Source organism: Egretta garzetta, unplaced genomic scaffold (assembly GCF_000687185.1).
Source record: "Egretta garzetta isolate BGI_Z169 unplaced genomic scaffold, ASM68718v1 scaffold287, whole genome shotgun sequence".
NCBI classification, from domain to species: Eukaryota; Metazoa; Chordata; class Aves; order Pelecaniformes; family Ardeidae; genus Egretta; species Egretta garzetta.
Window position 1 is genome coordinate 11685006 of NW_009260435.1, and position 6706 is coordinate 11691711.

Genomic DNA, 6706 nt, shown 5'->3' on the forward strand with positions numbered 1-6706 from the left:
GGACACGTGAACAGTGCCAAATACTCTTTTACACTTCATTCATCAGCAGAATTCAGGTTGGCATCCCTAAATTCCAAGGGAGCACAAATGTACAGCTTCAACTCTTCTCTAGGAGACGCTGCTTCCTCCTTCATGTTGACAAGAGGATTGTATTTGATCTTTCAGAGTTTTCCCAGGAAAACACAAGAGCCCACCTAAAGCCACTCCTTGATTCCAAGTGATTTTGCTTTGGCTGCAGTGGGCATAAAGACCAGAAAAGCACAATGAGAGGCTCCACACAGTCTTAGCCCAGCCCAGCCCAAGCTCTTCAAACACTATCAAACAAAAATGTATTTCCAGCAAATAGAAATTACGTAGTTGGGGATAAAGTGGAGATAGTTCACCAAGCTGAAGCTGTCACCACTGCTCCTCCTCAAACAGATGGGAAAATGCAGTGAAAAAAAACCCTGCCCATTTAATTACAAATTTATCAGTAAGGCAGATGAAATTCAGCAGCGACAGACTTGAGAAAGGAAAATACTAGCTTTACATTTATAATGACCTCTGAACCGGCTATTCTCATCCAAGTTGAGAGTGCAGAGGGTCACAGGTGGACATAACAGAAGCCAAAGCATCTGAAAGCAGATCCACTGGATTCACCAGTTGTCACCAACAGACTGTCTAATCCATTTCTAGCTGACCTGCATCCTTATTTCCCCACCATTTTTTAATCCCTGTTCCAGCCTGCTATGCTGAATCATGAATTCATTCAGTCCAGCCCTAGCTGAGAAATCTTTGGCAATGGATGGGAATGTCTAAAAAAGATCCAGGAAAAGGTAAGCTGGGAACTGTTTGTAAAAAAAATCTTCATCAGCAAACCAGTCAGTACTGAAACAGCTTTCTTGGAAAGCAGGAAGACGACAGCAGCTGGAGACCTGGCTGCCATTTCCATTGCCTGCTTATAAGGAGAATCGTCCATGGAAGAAGTCATGCAAACTTGCATATACTATGCACATTGTCTCCATGGTTCCTGATTACATTTATAAGCGACAACTGACCACAATGAAATGATGCTGCTAGTGGCCAGGGAACAGATACATAAGCTAGATGCTTTTAAAAATGGATGAGAAAACCCTGAACTCTCTCTGATTTATGATATGTGAGAATATGAGAAACCAGTTTTAGTGACATAAGGATATAATTGTTCTATCCTGAGGGGAAAAAGTTTCAGCTCTATCACATCAGTTCCTCTGTCAGCACAACATGCTTCTTGTAAAAGATACAGTATTATCTATATATTCTGTGCTAGCAATTAAGGCATCAATATGTTCATTTTTTAAGGTCTGATAAAAACTTAAAAGTTGCCTTAGAATATTAAAAACGTTATGTTCCTGCATATACAGCAATGACAGAATTACTGTTAAATGTGTGAGGTTTTAAATATTCTCCATTTCACAGTGGAGCTTTTTAAAGTTAGGATTGTGAAAGAATAATCAGTAGTAACTCAACAGCAGTTTATGTGAGCTTGGGAGAAGCCAAGTCCTCTGACAATACACAAACTGCATTTCTGGTGATGAGATATCTCATGAGGAAGCAGTGGGGGACTGCACCAAAGCTCTCTAAAGAGACACATTCTCAGAGTTTGCAGGAATTTTATGCTTCAGTTGTCGGCACTGCTCAGTTTGAGCAGTAATAGTTCTGTCATCTCCTCAACAGAAGCACAGAATTGATTTTGTTCCTTCATCCTCATGTAAAGCTTGCAGAGGAAAGGCAGGCATCTGCACACATGTACAACTTGCATATTAGTCTGGAAATAATTTACATGAACTCTACCCAAAGTATAAACTGGGAGAACCAATTTGTCAAGAAGTTCCAACTGAATTTCAGCCAGTTTTCAGAAATTCCAGGTTCACAGAGCTATCTATCTAGACCATCTACTTGGCAGGCAGCCCTCAGCTATGTTTTGCCAGAATTTTCTGCTCCTCAGTTTGTTGTCCCCCACCTCTTCATTTCAGAAGACACAACAGGCTTATGCTTCACTCTCTAGCCAGGCTGCCACAAAGGCCCCTGTTCCAGCTCCTGAGAAAACTGTTCTCTACGCCCCCCCTTTTCACCTCCTCAGCAAAAGCACAGCCAAAAAGCAACCAAGTTGCTTTTTTCCCTGCTGGCTTCACCCCTAAGGCTGCACAGGGGTGAGGGGAGGAAGAGAGAATTTCCACAGCGTATCACAACATGCACAAAGTAACAAAAGGTGAGCATCACAGATACTGCACCAAAACCTGAAGGTACTTTAAAATGCAAGGAGCCTCCTCTAGACTGATGCACAGTAACATAACCCAACATACAGAAGTAGTATTTTGCAACACACTGTCTTTTAGCAATCAATTTCTGAAACAGAGAAACATCCTGAAATCAACAACACCTATTACATTGTAAATAATGTTAGTACATGCTGATGTTATCTGGTGAAACAACTTGGTAGCCTATAAGACAGAATTAAATGTGTCTCTTCCCTAGTATGGCAATAATAATTATTTTTCTAATGCTTGTTCAGTTACAGGAATACATGAAAGAAATCAATCGCATTGGAAAAAGTATGATTTGATGTTGCTTATATACAGACACTTATGTACTGAGTGTTTCTTTTATCTCCTGAGATATCACTGAGGTTACAGAACTTGCAGGCAATAAGCACAAGATATTATAATCATAAGAATCATAATAATAATAATTTCCATTTTACTTATGCAGAATGCAAATTCCTAAGTACTTGCAAACTCAAGGTCAGCTGAAAGTTGCCAGAGCAGCTAGATTGTTTCATTAGCACAATGAAAAACAACAGCAAAACTTAACAAACCCAGCAGACTCACTGAAACTGCAGAGGCTATGACACACAACCCTCAACACACATCTTGATCTCCAAAACGGTTCAGGAGAAGTACACCAAAAGGATGACAGGCAGCAGATGAAGCCAAGCCTCAAGACAGCCAGAGTGAGAGCTAAAGTAAAAAATCAGAGAAAACACAGACTTAAAAGAGTGGAAAAATCAAGTATATACTCCAGTGTAAGTACAAGCACAAGTGTTTGTTGAAGTGTCTGTGTCAACAGGAAGAGGAAAGAAAATAAGTGGAAGCAAAAGTCACCAAGAGGGACCAGAACTCCTTGGTGCACAAAACTGGCAGGAAAAGACAAGCTTAGAAATTGCAGGCAAGGAAGTAGTTTTCTGCTCTTTGGTACTCCTTTGTCCACAGAAACAAGACCTTTCATAGTTGAGAGGGAGAAAAAGAAAACCCAAACAAAACCAAACCAAAACAAGCTTTTTTCAAAGAAATATGTGACTCACTCATTGCTAGCATCTACTCTCCCATATGTTTTGCAGTGTATTTACCTGCCCCACCGTCACATCATTGTATTAGAAATAGAAGAGGTGGATGTTCATTTGACACAAACTGCTGGAGGGATGGAACAGAGCAACCTCAATGATCATGGAGCAATGTTGCTATTACCCACAGGACTCCCCTCGCAAACATCAACATTTTGCTCCATTCTTTGGCCACCCTGCATGCAAACTCATGACTTAGGTGCTTGAAGCACACTGGGTCTCTTTGCAGAGCATCTGCAATTTTCTATCCATTTGAGCTCAGCCTTCTGAGTTTCACAGCCTTAAGATGTTCTAAAGACACTGAGTATATTGAGACACCAAGCAAGAACTCTACAAAGAAGCTTCTCTACAGCATTATTCCTGGATAGCAACAGCCCTGCTCTCCTGCTATATATAGGTGTATTTATATATGGGCAGTATATATAGGTGTACCTAGCCTTTGCGGCAAGATTTCCTGATGTGATCAGTTCTAGACAGACAACCACCACCAGATGTTCAGTTTCGTGATACCACAAGCACTTGAAATTTGCAATACATTCCAATTGTCTCAATGAGGACTTCTAACCAAAGGAAAGCAGCTAACATGGAGGAACACTCAAATACTGCTGGAGAAGTTCTTACTGATTTAATCTTAAAGACATTTAATCCGGGACATGTTTCATTTTCAGTTTCAGAGATTCCTTCCATGTCTGAACAGATGATCAAACCACCCAGAGAGCAAGCTAAGACCATGAGAACTACTGTAGAGCTTCACCAAAGAGACAGCAGATGAAGTGAGAGAGGTCTTTGGGTCTGAAGATGGGAGGCACAGTTTTGTACGCTTGCATTACCAGGAAAATAGAAATCCCCAGGCACCAAAATGAACAGATTCAATCTTCTCCAAATAACAATAGTACTTTCTCCTTTCAGCAGGCGTTCACTTGAGAACAAGAGAGCAAAAAATGCTGCTAAGCAGTTTCTAGCTTTTTTGACATTGTGTGTAGCCCTAAGTCAAGCTATGCCTTTGTCAGGCTACGATCCATCACAGGGAGTGACTTTACTCCACATCTTACATGAAAAATATTCCACAACTGCAATTCCCACAGAAGAGAGCAGCTTCACACAACTCACCATCCTCACCTACCTCCCCTTGACTATATAACCCGAATGCTTCCATGGTCTGCCTGCCAAAAATAACCTCGTTGCTCACTCTTAGTGACTGAAATACAGCTAGAGGTAGCCAAACAGCACAACTGGAAAGCTGGAAGCTTCCTCTATTTAGCTCACAGATGCATTAACGCCAAAGTCTAATTATGGACCACCTAAAAACATACGCTGTTCACAACTTCACAGCTTAGAGTCAATAAAAACCATTCACCACACGTGCAAGGTCAGAACATGAAGGCCAAGAGTCCTAGAACAAATTTGACTCACACAGGCTTGTGCTGGCTACCACAGGCCATTCCTTCACAGCTCAGCAGCTTTCCTGGTTGTCACCAGGGATCGCAGTCAAGTTGTATCTTCCAGTGATCTTCAGAGGTATTTACAGCAAGAGCATTTGGTTCTTGTGTACTTCAGGGAGCTAAGGGTCAGAAACCAAATCCTTCCCTTTGACATTGTTCTAAAGCCATGAATTAACTTATCACCCCTTCCTCAAGTCATGAGATCAGCTTGAAAATAATAGTCATGTGTCTATTTGCCTCTAGCATTAGATGTTCAGATTCCCATTTTCAAGCTTTCTCTGCAGCCATTTATTTGAAAGAAAGAAAGCAAGCTAGGATTCTTGTGTGGCTAATGTACATCAAGCTGCTTTAAGAAAAACAGCAGCCATCATGAGAGTTGGCAACTCTCAAATCGCTGGTTATGGAGGAAAGAATATTAAACAGCTATCATCAATCTATCTAGAACCAGGATGTGAGCCATGAAATGCTGACAAAGGGGAATATCTGGTCTGACAATGACAGTATATTTATCTTTTAAATGAAGAATAATGGAGTTACACTGAAGAGACTCATTTTAACTTTGCAACAGTAAAGTATCTATCTCGTCACCTTAGGGTGATATCTGAGCACCTCAGGGTAAGAGAATTTATTCTACCAGCTCTTTTAGAGACCACCATTTTACACAGATATCTACTCTAGCCTCCAAGGAAGCCACGCAAGCAGCACGAACAGAAGAAAGGGATTGTGGAAACTGACCTTCTGAACAGTACTAGCACAGCCTCCTCGACACAGCAGTAGGCCAGGTAGTCAGTTCCCATTTCATCCTCAGCTTCTTGTCTGCGAAATAGGGATAAAACCAGATTATCACAAGAATGTTGGGGTTGGGTGGGGGGTTTTTTGGTTTTGCTTGGGAGGGGTTTTTTTGAAGATTAAAACATCTTCACTTATTTCCTTTCCCAGCACATTAGGCCTTGTGACTGGGAGCGTAAATGGTGTATACATGCACAAATGGTGTATACATCTTGCATGATGTATACATCACACAACAAAAGCACAGCTGTGCACAGGGTCATGTACTGGGACAGAAGCCATAACACTAGAGTACAGCTAACACCAAGCTGCACTCTTATCAGCCCTGGGGCTGTTCGAGCACACTCATCCAAGCCCAGGCTAGGCTAACTTTCTACAGAGCGCTGCCAAAAAAACAACCCACAAACAAACAGCCCCAAAAACCAAAACCACAAGGAAAGGATAACACAGACACTGAACTGTGATTGAAATAGCAGGTTGCAGCCTTAGTTAGAAGAAAAATTGTAAGTGCATTTATAATTAAGGAAGCCAGAGAAACCATTCCTGCACATGTACATACGATCATAGAATCATAGAATCACTTTGGTTGGAAAAGACCTTTAAGATCATCGAGTCCAACCTTTAACCTAACCCTGACGTCCCACCACTAAACCATGTCCCTAAGCACCTCATCTATCCTTCTTTTAAATACCTCCAGGGAGGAGGACTCGACCACCTCCCTGGGCAGCCCATTCCAGAGCCTGACAACCCTTTCAGTGAAGAAGTTTTTCTTAATGTCTAGCCTAAACCTGCCCTGGCACAGCTTCAAACCATTCCCCCTCGTCCTATCATCTGTTACCAGGGAGAAGAGGCCGATCCCCACCTCCCTACAGCCTCCTTTCAGGCAGTTGTAGAGGATGATCATGTCTCCCCTCAGCCTCCTCTTCTCCAGACTAAACAACCCCAGTTCCCTCAGCCGCTCCTCATATGACTTGTGTTCCAGACCCCTCACCAGCTTGGTTGCTCTCCTCTGGACATGTTCCAGCAATGCAACATCTTTCTTGTAGTGAGGGGCCCAAAACTGAACACACTATTCAAGGTGCGGCCTCACCAGCACCGAGTACAGGGGCACGAT